General features: G+C 41.5%; 1 protein-coding gene across 3 annotated transcripts in view; it reads right to left on the bottom strand.

The window, feature by feature from the left end:
• dab2ipb (DAB2 interacting protein b) overlaps positions 1-13,116 on the bottom strand; it is a 125,432-nt gene that overhangs the window by 79,976 nt on the left and 32,340 nt on the right. The gene's annotated exons all lie outside the window — the stretch shown is intronic.

Here is a 13,116-nt window from a genome sequence, read left to right as displayed (position 1 = left end):
CTTTTGTTTGGTATACATTTTTAATTTCTCCTTCCTTTTGGGGATTAATAGGACCTAATAAGTTTGAAACCTAAGAATTGTCTTTGTGTTACATTGAAAAAGTGCCAATGTCCTCATGTGAGTACCTTGTCGTAACGGTGTTGTAGCTTGTTGCTATTGATACAATTAGTCAAATGTGTCTGCCATATCAAGCTACAACTACAACAAGTTTCAGTCATAAAATCTGAAGAGGTTTTGTACCTGGGTGAGTTTTCTGTAGAGACCGACTGTAACACATTTTGGTCGGGATCACGGCCATCTTGAATGTACACCGATCAGTGTAATTTGCTTTTGTGACCACAGGCTGGTGGACAAAGTTTCCATGAATGAGACCAACGGGTCTAAGTTTCGCAGAATTAAATATTATGGTGCTGTGAAACCAAAATGTAATGTCCCCTTATGAGGACGCAGGGTCTCGGGAGGTTAAAATAAATGATAAAGTTGTGCTGTATCATTACTAACTGCATGTCTACAGATGACGACCATTTGCGCCACTGAAACAAGCGTTTTGTGTTCACTACTCCCGCCCACGTTAGCTTTGGACCAATAGAAACTGACGTGATTGTGACACACACTGTTTTAAAGTGTATAAGTGGTATAAACATGATTCAAGTTGAAATGTTTGTCACTGTGAAACAGGTCTGAAGTATTTAGATTGATAAGTTTTACAATACAAACATTTCCAATGGCATCTAAGAGTGTAAATAGTAGTAAGCATATGCTTAATTGGTGTTACGATTATGAGGGGGTCCCTGGAAAATGTTCTTTGTCCGTGGCCCCAAAAGTTTGAGAGCCCCTGTTCTAGGGTGTTCTGGTATGTCCTCGCGCGAACTCTCTTGGTTACGGAGCATCTTTGAATGCATCGTGTCACTTTATACGTTAATAATTAACTTTAGTCTAGCTGAAACGAGCCAGTACAACAACCGTGTGGCTTGTGGTAATGATGGTGGAGAATTCAAATCCCAGCCCGACCGGAGAGAGAGATCACCTGCAGCATAACAGACAGGTGTAGGTATGTTTTGTTTTTTTTAAAGACATGTTTATGTTTAAACAAATGTACCTGTCCAGCACAGCTCACGTTGTAGCAGCGCCGTCTGTATGTCCGTGCTACCATAAGCTCATTATTTCATTTGTTTACTTGCAAGGTGTAGGAAGCCTCTGTTGGTCTTTTAAAAGGCGTGTTTGTGTTTAACTAAATATATCTTTGCAAATAAGTTCTTCTCTCGTCGTATTGGTATCCCCTCTCGTTGTTGTAGCTTAGTCCACTCTCTTTAGTGAAATAAAAAGGTGGCATACACGTTAGCTTGTCTTCCGTTTCCGCCATGGTGCTTATTAAAATCTCATTTGGCCTTTAATACGTACACATTTCTAAATATCTGAGAAGAGAACACTTTTTGTAACGTTCTTCGTCAGCGACAGTCTTTGAATCACCAACACAAGCAGGAAGCGTAGCCGGTCTCATTCAGAAGACCGAGCTCAACAATAGACTTGGGACGCCGTGTACCAGAAGTTCCAACCTTGTACATCAGTCTAAAAAAACCTTTCCTGTCTGACTCTGGCAGAACCTTGAAACAGAAAAACACACGCACTTAGCCTGGGCGCTAGAACTTCAAACCTGAATAGCCATCTCTGTCCTTGAAGCAGATGAAGAGCACTCTGTTTATGAAAGCAGGACAAATCAGCCTTTTGAAAAACACCCACCACTGCATAAGCACCTAAACAACACGCCGTTAATACACGCCTCATTATAAGCTCAACTACAGAGAGATAATGCCATGAAGCCTCATAATCATCACTAAATTAGAGGCATTAGGTTTTGAGATTCTGCTGATGGGTTCATTGATATCCCTCCTAGCCTGCACGGGATGGAGCTTAATAGCGCTCAGTGGTAGGTGAAACCTGCTCTGTACGACACATTATTACCCTGAGAGCTTTGTTTCATCCACGCCAAATCACGCTGATGCATTGCAAATGAGATGGCGCGAGGGGAAGGATGCCAAAGAGAAGAAAGGGGAGAGGGAGAAAGATGCACTCCTCCTCTACCTAATTATGCTGCTGCAATGAACATAATGAAAGCACTGCTGTTGTTTTTCTTCAGATTGGCGAAAAATCTGTTAGCGGGCATTTGATTGTTGTCACTACTAAGTGCATTACTTCATTGGACAGTGTCCAGGACATCTTTGCTGCGTGTGCGTGCTTCGTGCGAGTAATCATCCCCAGTGAGCGCTGAATCGATGTTCAAGAAAATCCGAATGGATGAAGCACAAGATGCCTTAATTGACTGATTTTCTAATGAAATATTTCTGTATGTGTTTTGCAAAAGGTTAAAAATGATCAATATGATTCTGACCTGCAGCATCAAGGGAAAGACTGGTAAACTAAAGGAGCATAAAGAGTAGCTAAAGGAGACATTCCCCCCCATAAATGAAGAGAGACAACTGTGTCTGGCGCGAGCAAACTATGACAAATATGAACAAGAGGAGAGGCGAGGAGGAGGAGGAGGATGCTGGCGCGGTGGCACGAACTGAAGAAGAGAGGGGGCAGAGAGACAAGAGAAGATGATTCAGGGACAAGTCTGGGTTTAATGTAGCAGAAAGTCACCAGTGAACTGGAGCTCCAAACAACAGCAACACACGGAACTATTAGCATGAACAGAGCAGATAAGAGGGGATAAAAGTGACAGATGATGGCAGAGCGGAGAGAAAGATGAAATTAACACAAGAGTAAAAGAAGAGAGTCAAATGCGAAAAGAGTTATGAGTGTGTTTATAGCCTCAATCCTAACTGATGTTGAAGCAGCAATCTGGAGCAATAGATACATAACTGTAGGATCTTCATCCATTAGAGTGCCATTAGCTCCAGTAACATGAGTTACGTTACATACATACGTTAAGTTCAGTGGCAGCTGGCCAATAGTGGAGAGTGTGTTTTTATTTTTATTTATTTTATTTTAAAAAACTAATATTAACAAAATTACTTATTTAAATATGTAATATATATATATATATATGTATATATACACAAAAATCTATACATTAATTAATGTTCATTGGAAATGTGGGAAACGAGCATTAGGCTACTCGTCTCTGCTTTAGGGGCGCTGGAAAAAGCGGCCATAAAGCAGAGACGAGTAGCCAATCAGGGACTGTTGCTGGGGCAAGACACGCGCATATCAACGTGAATTTGGCCAATCAGCGTCGTAGAAAATAATCCCCGAAGGGTGATTCTGAAATCGACAATGATGGACGCTGACACAACGCAAACAACTCTGTACGCACTCTTCTTCAAAATCCGTTCGAGAGGAGAAGTTTAAGTGAAAAATTACGGATTAAAGAAACTGGACCGGATCAGCCAGATAATAAAATCAACCAACAAGCGAGTGAAAAAGGTAACACCTACACCAGAAGATTTTCTCGCAACTTGTACACCAGAAAGGTTTGGCTAGCTGGATGTAGCCAAGTAAATGCACTATTTAGCTTCCCGTGTTTACCTTTGACTCACCGCGTCACTACTGCATGACTCCTCGCGGTGGAGCTTAGATATGAATGAGTTTAACGTGAAAGGAAATTAATTGGCCGAAGAACAGCAGGATAAAAGAAGAAGATGGTGCCAGGGATGCAAACAGGTAAGGGGTAAAAAAGGTGAGAACATTGCGTGGATAGAGACAAAACTGCCACAACTAGGGGGGTCTGGGGGCATGCTCCTCTGCTCTATTGTAATTCCAGGTAGAGCTGATAAAATAACCTCGTGAATTTATAACATAGAGCTTTTTGTGTGTTCCTGGATAACACTGTATATGTATGTCCACTTCTAGAGCGCCTATCAGAGTAAACACTGAATGAATGGCCACAGTATAGACAGTATTTGTTACCAGTGTTGTGTTGTAGTCGTCTGTGGCCATAAGAACATGTTTGTTTATGCTTTTTATCCAGTTATCAGTGTGTTTGTTTGCCAGATTCGCTCGCGGCGAGCAGAGAAAATAGAACAGACGCAGAAACAATCCCTGCAGATCGCTAACCGACTGCAGAGCTCCGCATGCACTTGTATTCTTCAGTTAATCAGATATGGTGATGTTCTGCTGCCTAAATTCACCAATCTGCAACAACCTCACTAAGTGACTCCCTTGTTTAGTATTCCTGCATGTCCATTCATTGTGAAATGTTTCAAACAAGTTTTATCTTAAATGTATGTTAATAAGAAATGTTAATAAACGTCGGGGTGCCGAGAAAGCAGAAGGGGAATGTCAGTAAGTAAGTGACTGAGATGTGGAGGGCGGCGGCACGAGGAAGCGAGAGAGAGGAGGTTGGATATTACAGTCGAACCACCTGGGGAATGTTTACAGAATTCAATAACTCCAAATGGCATCACTTTATTGGATTTATGGATGGATGTCTCTCACTCCCTCACCACGCTGCTCTCTTTTCACCTTTCTAACACACACACACACACACACACACTCCAGCACCCCCACCTGCAACAATTACCTTGGTGCCCATTGGAGTAGCTTTATGAAAGATGACAGGGGGGTTTGTATGAAGGGCTCTTACATTCTGTTACAGGCAGCTATTGAGAGGTGCAGGCTAAAGCTTCTTATAAAACACACGCTGATACCACTGCATCACTTCCTTATATGGTCGCTGAAGTTGTATCATAATTCCTGTCAATCCAAAGAAAGATAAGCTGTGAAATGACGGAGTATACAACTTCTTAATCTGTACTTAACCTAATCCTAATGATGCATTCACGTACCTACAAATCTAGTATTGTAAAGTAGGTATTTTTAAAGTGTCTGTCCATGTTAGTTTTATATCTAAAGGAAGGTTGGTTCCAGAGATGTAGCTACCATTGAGGTCAGAGAGGTCAAGCCCATACTATCATTGCTTAAAATTGGCCGAGCAGGAGTTTGTAATTAAACAAAAATGACACGCCAAATTTTTTATTTTAAATGTGGCAAATGTTTAATCTCCACAGAGTATAATTCCTTGCTAGAGGAAGATAAAAACTTAGTTAGTATATATAGTGTGAATTTAATTAGTTGGAGAAGTAAAGAGCTGTTTTTTTGTTGTAAGGTCCAAACTTTGCAAATTTAATGTGGTTGAGTATTTGAACGAATCTTGTGGTATGATACATATCACTATACAGGGGTTAAGATTGAATGCATTGGGATAATGTAGGCAAGAAAACATCCAAAATCCTATCATAGGAACATTTCATGGAACAAATAATACACCATGGTAAAGGAACCAAATGTTCTTGAGCGATCAGTGGGATCAGCATTTGTATATCACAGTCCCAGTAGCATCCAGTATCATAGCCCTACTTTTTGATTGATTACTTGCCTGTATCAGAAAAACAAAAACATTTGAACGTGACCGAAACATTTAAAATGAATCGTGTTTTTGAAACATTTCACATGTCATGAGTTTCTAGTTTAGTTCTGGTTTTGTCTTGTATTTCGGTGTTCAGTTATTATTGTTTTACCTTATCACTTTGTCTATTGTCAGGAGTTCTCATCGTTTAGTTTTGTATTTAGTTCATTCTGTGTTCTTGTCAGTATTTAGTCTTGTTTAGTTAAGTATTTCCTGTTTTACTTTGTCACCTTGTCTCTCGTGTTGGTCCACTTCCTGCCTTCATGTTTCCCGCTTGTTTGATTCTGTGCCCTGCCCTGATTGTTTTCACCTGCCCCTTGATTGTCTCACCTGTGTCTGATTAGCCTCACCTCCTAAGTGTATTTAATCTTTGTGCTCCCTTGTCTCTGTGCTGGTTCATTGTCTTTGTCGTGTTACCTGTGCACTTTTGTCACCCTTGTGGATTTTCCCTGTTCCCTCGTGGCTCCCCGTTGTTGTGTGTGTTTCCAGTTTTTCCTTTGGATTATTCTTTTACCTTGACTATGAGACTTTTTGTTCAACCATTTGGTTTTCCGTTTTGTCTTTTGTTGGATTCTAGATTTTGTTTTTGCATTTTTGCTATTGTTAATTAAATCATATATCTAAGTCTGCACCTGGGTCCTTTACCATTTTATTTTTACACAAACTGTGACATCACAAAACATAATCAGAGATCAGCACTTTATTTATTTATAAAGCAAAAAAACTCCCCCCATATCTCTCAACTCTGCTTTCTTTTAACATGGTTAGTCACCATAAATGCTCCCAGTCGTGGCTTACCCTGCAGATTCCCAAAATTCACACAGAGTTGGGAAGCTCTGCTTTCTGTTTCTATCCCCAAAATACTTAATTATTTTAAGCTGACCACATTAATACCACTTAGACAATTCAATTTGGCTTTTAATGTTTTAATTGTTCTCACTGTTTTTATTGTTTTATTCATTTTAGTTATGTAATTTAAATTGCCCTTTGATCTGTTATCATTATGCATTTTCCTGTTTTATCCATGTTTTCCCTCTTTTGCTACACCCGCCTTCTCTAATGATTTTATTTCTATCTGCCCTAATGTTGTCTGTACAATGTTGTACAATGTTTTCCAAGGATTTAAATAAATGATGATGATGATATGTAAATGGCGTTATGTTGGTGTAATTATAATGTCTGTATTTTCTTAGTTAGTAGATCTATACCTTTATTTTGTGGATCCATTTTTCTGAGCCTCTCCGAGCATGCATGTGTAATATAGCTCAGCAGCAGTATGGTATTCTATGCAAGGCAAACATAATCAAACCATATGCTGCCCATATTGCCTGAGACGAGCGAGGCAGGGGACAGCCACAGGAAGAGAAATACGGATGTAATAAATCGGTTCAGCCATTTTATCCATCTGCTAATATTCAGAGCTGAAGTCTGTGAGTGACGGCAAAATAAAAACTTCCTGCTGTGTGACAGAAGCAGTCTTCCCATAAAAAAGCATGAGTCACTGGTGCCAACGGTGCTGAGAACTGCAGCACAAAAACACACACGCACAAATATGCATGAGAGATTACACACGGAGAATAACAAACACAATAAAAATCAGTAAGTTCCATTCAGACAATACTGCTGCGCCACAAAGTCCACAGAGACAAGTATTCTTTTTGCACAGTGATGGGCTGGATACACACGGAGACAAGGGGGAGGGTATAGCGTTCCTGCTTGTGTGCCTAATGAGTCAAAAAACACATAAATGACCCTGAATTACAATGAAGAGCCGCATGTGGTGTGATGCAACAGGGCCGAAAGCAGCATGGGAGAAAGAGAGAGAAACAGGGACATGACTGAAAGAAATATATGTTTGCCTTTTAGATGTGACTGGATGAGAACTAAGCGTTAGGGACGCACCGATTGAGAGAGTCAGGGCCGATACCGATGTTTATAACAACAATTTTGCTGATTTTTTTCAATAACTGTAATTTTTGTAATTATTAAATTAAATTCCTCGCCTGGATAAGGGGCCAAAATTAGCTTTAATTATAAAAGTAATACATTTATTCAGGCCTTCATCACACTCTTTAAGAAAGCATGAATTCAATCTTTCAAATTCACAATACATCTTTTTATTTAAATTTCTTTCACATAAAAATAAACTGCCTGAAAAGCCTCTTTAGCCTGTTTTAGAATCACCCGGTCATAGTACAAACATTTTTTTTAAGCTACCAATTTCCACCAAGAGTGAGCCCTCCTGTCAACTCACTCTGGTACTCGGTTCAGCACAAGCTGCCGAGTGACACATCTCACCGAGTGGAAACACTCTTTGGAAAACCCAAAAACAAAACTCCTCCTCCGGTACAGGGCTGTGAAGGTAAGCAGGATCCAGGGAGTTCCTTACAGGTAGAATCCGGAACTGGTGTGTCCAAGGAAGCAGAGCCAAAATTCAAGGGATTACAAATATCGGATTTAACTATCTACTGTGAACCGCCATCTTGAGTCGGTGCGTCACCAGTTTTATCATTCACCAGCCGCGTCATGACTGAGAGCCTACTGGCTAAGAAGTGAATTGCTTCCAGGCGTGGGAGGTAACGTAAGAGGTAAGACTAAAGAACAAGTACAGGCAGATCACCACAAAAACATCAGCGCATGCCAACTTATTCGCCGATGGGCCGCCGACCGTCCGATTCTGATGTTCAGCTGATGCATCGGTGCATCCCTGCTAAGCATGCTCGCTACATTTCAATTTCAATTTACATTTACATTCAGTGTTTGTCAATGGAAAACATCCTTGAGGTATAGTAATGGTGTCCAATGCATCTCCTTTTTTATAAACCGGCTATTAAAAGCCATTTGAAAATATTTTTAATCATGTTTATGAGCTTCTTTGCCTCCTTGCTCAGTGGAATAGTACAAACAATTAGCAGGAATGAGAAGTGTCACCTGCGTCCTTGTTTACAATGCAAACGAGGACCGACACATAAAAAACAACCTTCAAGAACTAATGGCTGCACCTGCTTTCAAAGTGTTCAAAAACAGCCTTAGAATGCAAATCTTTATGCCAGTATAAATGCAGACAGACGACAGGAATTACTTTTGCAATAAATCTTTAAAAAACGTTATAAAAACGTCATGTGCTGAATGCTTTTTCAAATAAATTGATGACACCAACCCCGTACGCTGCATTGTGCAACCAAGCCACTCTGCTGCCGCAAAAAGAACCTCAAAGCCGACACGCTGCAAACACTGTGATCATCAGAGTCCAGGCAAGGTCAGTGTAGATAAGATGGGGAAGCTTAAGCTAGTAAGGGTCACACAATCTCTCTGATGCAGGGGTATGATCAGAAAGAAGTGGACATTTAATAATGAGCTTGATATTTATGAGGTGGGGGGAGGGGGTGAGCGGGGAGGACTTTGAGGAACTTGAAGAAGACAACATCCGCCGCAACTATTTACAGCACAATGATCACATGTCTCAGACTTTGCCCTGCAAGTCTGACGACCTATGGCCATTTAAGATGCAGTGTATGGCAGTGCACAGCCATAAATATTTATGATTTATGTTATGGTTAGCAGTTGTGCAACATACCGCAGATTTTAAAAAAAGTACTCAATAGCTTCCGTAAAAGTTGAGAATTGCTTCCTCATTTCTTGAGTAGCCTACTTTCTGTTCTGTCTGTAGTTCCTCACCTTTGAAGCCCAACTGTTTTATTGTAGTTTTCCTGTTCCATTGCTCTCATTATATACTTGACTTCCACATTAAAAGCGACGGTGTAAATTTATTATTAATTTACCGGGCAATATTCTGCTGGGAAACCTCGGGTCCTGCCATTCATGTGGATGTTACTTTGACACCTACCTAAACATTGTTGCAGACCAAGTACACCCCTTCATGGGAACAGTATTCCCTAACAGCAGTGTCCTCTTTCAGCAGCATAATGCTCCCTGCCACTCTGCAAACACGGTTCAGGAATGGTTTGAGGAACACGACGACGAGTTCAAAGTGTTGACGTGGCCTCCCAAATTTCCAATATCTAAATCCAATCGAGCATCTGTGGATGTGTTGGAGAAACACAAAAGTCTGATCCAGGGAGGCCCCATTTGCAACTTACAGGACTTAAAGGATCTGCTGCTAACGTCTCGGTGGCAGATACCTCAGCACACCTTCAGAGGTCTTGTGGATTCCATGACTCGACAGGTCAGGGCTGTTTTGGCAGCAAAAGAGGGACGTACACAATATAAGCCAGGTGGTCATAATGTTATGGCTGATCAATGCATGTCAGGAGATGTAAATAAATGTATTTACTTAGGTTGAAATAATCCTGTAATTTGTTTGTGTGTGTGCAAGGCCAGTGTGTTTCTGCTTTGCTTAAGATAAGCGTGTTCACTGAGTGTCCAGCCTCTGATTTGCACAGATGAATATTTCATTTTAGAAGTCCAGCTGCTCCTCATCTGCGGGTCGGTCTCCTGAGACTGCCTCAGGCTACAAGGCTTAACAATGTCATCACAGCTGACAAACACGAAGTAGTACGTGTGGGCGTGTGATAAGCCTATCTTTCCAACAGTGGACGTTACCTTTATTCCGAATCGCCAACAGGGGACCACCGTGCCAAGAGGGGACATTGTCCACTGTTTGTTATATAGGAAAGTATGTGTGTGAGTGTCAGTATGATGTTGCGTACATGGCGAGGAGATTAAATATGGCCAGAAGGTACAATGTTTGAGATGTATGGCTTATAGTAAATGTTCCCTGCATATACTGCATCCATTACATTCAAGCCTTCACATCTGCACACCAGGGAATTTTCAGGTTATAGGATTCCCTCCCCCCTCCTTCCATCTCCCCTTCGTCTCATCATCTCCTCCCTCTTACAGCTAGTTCCCAAGCCTGTCTTCTTCTGCAGTGTTTTCTAGCCTGTGGGGAGGCTGCTACCAGGCTGACAGGGAGTGTTACCGACTCCTCTCACAGCACATTACTCTCTCATTCGGCAACTTTTTCACGCTTCCGCCCTATTTTTCGCACAAGCACACACACATATACACGTGCTACTACATCCACCCCTTGTCTATATAATATACAAGAAGAGTGACAGCACCAAAGTGGCACTTCTGCCTGCTTTTATTACATAAGGTGATGTAACTGGAGACCTATCATTATATAGGAGTCAATGTGTGCATTTGCGAGCGAGGTGAATTTTTCCGTGTTAAACCATCTGAGATAAGACACCTCCTGGACATTCCAATTTCCTGTCCGATATTTGCCTTCTCGTAGAGCGTTTTATCAGAGGGAAACACATAAACGCTGATGGGCGAGGGGAACTTTAATAATGTTTGAAAAATAGAGAGAAGGAGGGTGGTCTACACGGATAAAATTGGAGAGTGATGAGTTTGAAATGGGAAGAAGGGAGCGAGCTTAGAAATACAGACTCTGGTAAGGAGAATGAAAAAAGACAGCGGGACAAAGCCGGGGAGGTACGAGCTCATTTTGTCCGACTGCAGCAGAGGAACAGTTCACCATGTTCCACCCAGAACAATTGTTAGTGTTCCCTTGTGATAGTTTGACAGTGATGGTAATGCCTCATTAAAAGTACGACGAGTGGCAGCAACTCGGCTCCAAGTTTTGAAACCCGAAAAGCCATAGAAGATCTCTTCAAAAGCGGCACCTCCGTTAATTAAACTCCACAGATGGACACCTTGGCGTTTTTCCAGACACAGCAGAGATAGGTGCTGGGAATTATAGCTGTTACTCAAGCATACATCGAAAGACTATCAAAAACCCAGAGTGAGCTGGCGGTGCATTTTCAGGTCAACGTAGAGTGGTGTGGAATTCTAATTGACGTCTTTAGGCGAGGGCAAATGTTTGCCAAGTGGCTGAACTCCTGAGGAAATTAGAAGGAGTTATCAGAAACTGGCAATTAAAACAGCCTGAAGCGAAAACACACCCCACTGTGGAGTGAAGACTCAATGAAGAGCTGTGTAGTTAAGCCACCGGTGTATATCACAGTATACAGTCAATTCAGGGCCTGAAAATGACCAGCAATCGCATTGGCTATAAAAAGCCTTTAGACGGAAATATCCTAAATCTACCTTCCTGCATAAATGCTGTGAATAGAAGGCTTATATTAGCTTCTATCTTGGGCCAGTTAAATCAATTGATGGTAGCGTCCTGCACCACGTCCTTTGCTACTAATAAAGCAGCAGGGATGTATGATGTGTTTATTAACAGGGGAAAGCGCACAGTAATTTTAAAGTTTGTTGCTGTGCTTGCACTCTGCATGCTTTATTAGATGGTTATTTCTCTGTTGGCACAGGTTAGGGACTTTGTAAACACTTCATCAGTTGAAATACAACTTGTTTGATGTTGTAATTCTAGTTAAATAAGCCCCATTTGGGACTGTCTGGAGCTCCTGGCAGCCAAAGTATTGGCAGGGATAATCTATAACCGTGGTTCTCAGCTGGTGGGTCGGGACCCAAAAGTGTGCTTGTGGCAAAAAGTCTATGCTGCGCTTTTATTTTGAAGGACATGGGTTTCCTATGAGGTGCGGGCAGTAGAAGTGTAGCTTGTTCACACTCCATGTATCTGCTGATTGGGTAATCCCAGCTACAGTTACATCTACATTCTTGAAACTTGATGAGTCCAACAGTAGTTGTATTTCTGAGGGATGCACGATATTATCGGCACGTTATCGGTATGATAATGGCTTGAAAATGACATATCAGCATCTGCAGATATGTCATTTTTCTGCTGATATTTTCCGCCGATAAAACAGCGCTTTAATTCTGCCTAAATGCTCGATGAGTCCCTAAAAAAAGCTTGACGTAATGCTACGACATTAACTTAACTAGCTAACAGTTAGCTCACATTCTCGTCATTTCACCGGACCTAACAACATCAAACACGCCGAAAATACACCCACGGCCAAAGACGACGCTAACAGAGAGTGACGTAAACATCAGTGCAAAACTAACGTACATATTCATGGACGCACACGCGATAAAAAGAGTCCGTCTGCGATCACTGATGTCTCCGTAGTTGGTGCAGTAAACAAGTCCAGGCATGTCTCCCTCTCTGCCGTGTTTCGGGGGGGATGCTGCATTCAGGTGCGCTCAGAAACTTGAGTGGTCAGAGACTTGACCTTTTGTACAACGCCTCTTCCGTCAAGCATGAAGAAGTGTTCAAAATGTCTGCTCTATGGCAGCTTTTGGCCACTACAATAAGAGTAGGCATGAAATCAATTCCACTACAGGGGAGACTTGATGTTCTCTGCAATTAGCAGGAAAAAAACATGTGTCTAATACATCGGTATGGAAATCGGCAACTGGCAAAAGGGGTTGGAAAATATCGGCATATTGGATATTGGCAGAGAATCCAATATCGTGCATCCCGAGCATTTATGTTGCACTTTTTCAGTTTATTTCTGTTGAAAAAAGGTTGAAGGACTTTTGTAGGGAATATTTTCACTGCTCCAGCTGCTCATTTCGGTTGACTTTTATACGGCTGTGTTTTGTGAAGCTGACATACTGTCATCTTTTGTTCCGTCTCAGGTCCAAACTGCAAGATTTTTTATCTAATAAATTTGAGTGTTTGAGACTTTTCAGAAATTCCATTGGCTAGACCAGCTGAGAACCACTGCTATTTAACAAAGATGTCTCATTGCATGCTATGTGAATTGTATGCAATGGTGTCCACTTCCTGTTTCCCAAGTGGAAGTGGTGTCTTA

The sequence above is a fragment of the Semicossyphus pulcher genome, unplaced genomic scaffold (assembly GCF_022749685.1).
Source record: "Semicossyphus pulcher isolate SPU_LCO1_2020_fin unplaced genomic scaffold, fSemPul1.0.p SCAF_22, whole genome shotgun sequence".
Lineage (NCBI taxonomy): Eukaryota > Metazoa > Chordata > Actinopteri > Labriformes > Labridae > Semicossyphus > Semicossyphus pulcher.
This window is presented reverse-complemented; position numbering and strand designations above follow the sequence as displayed.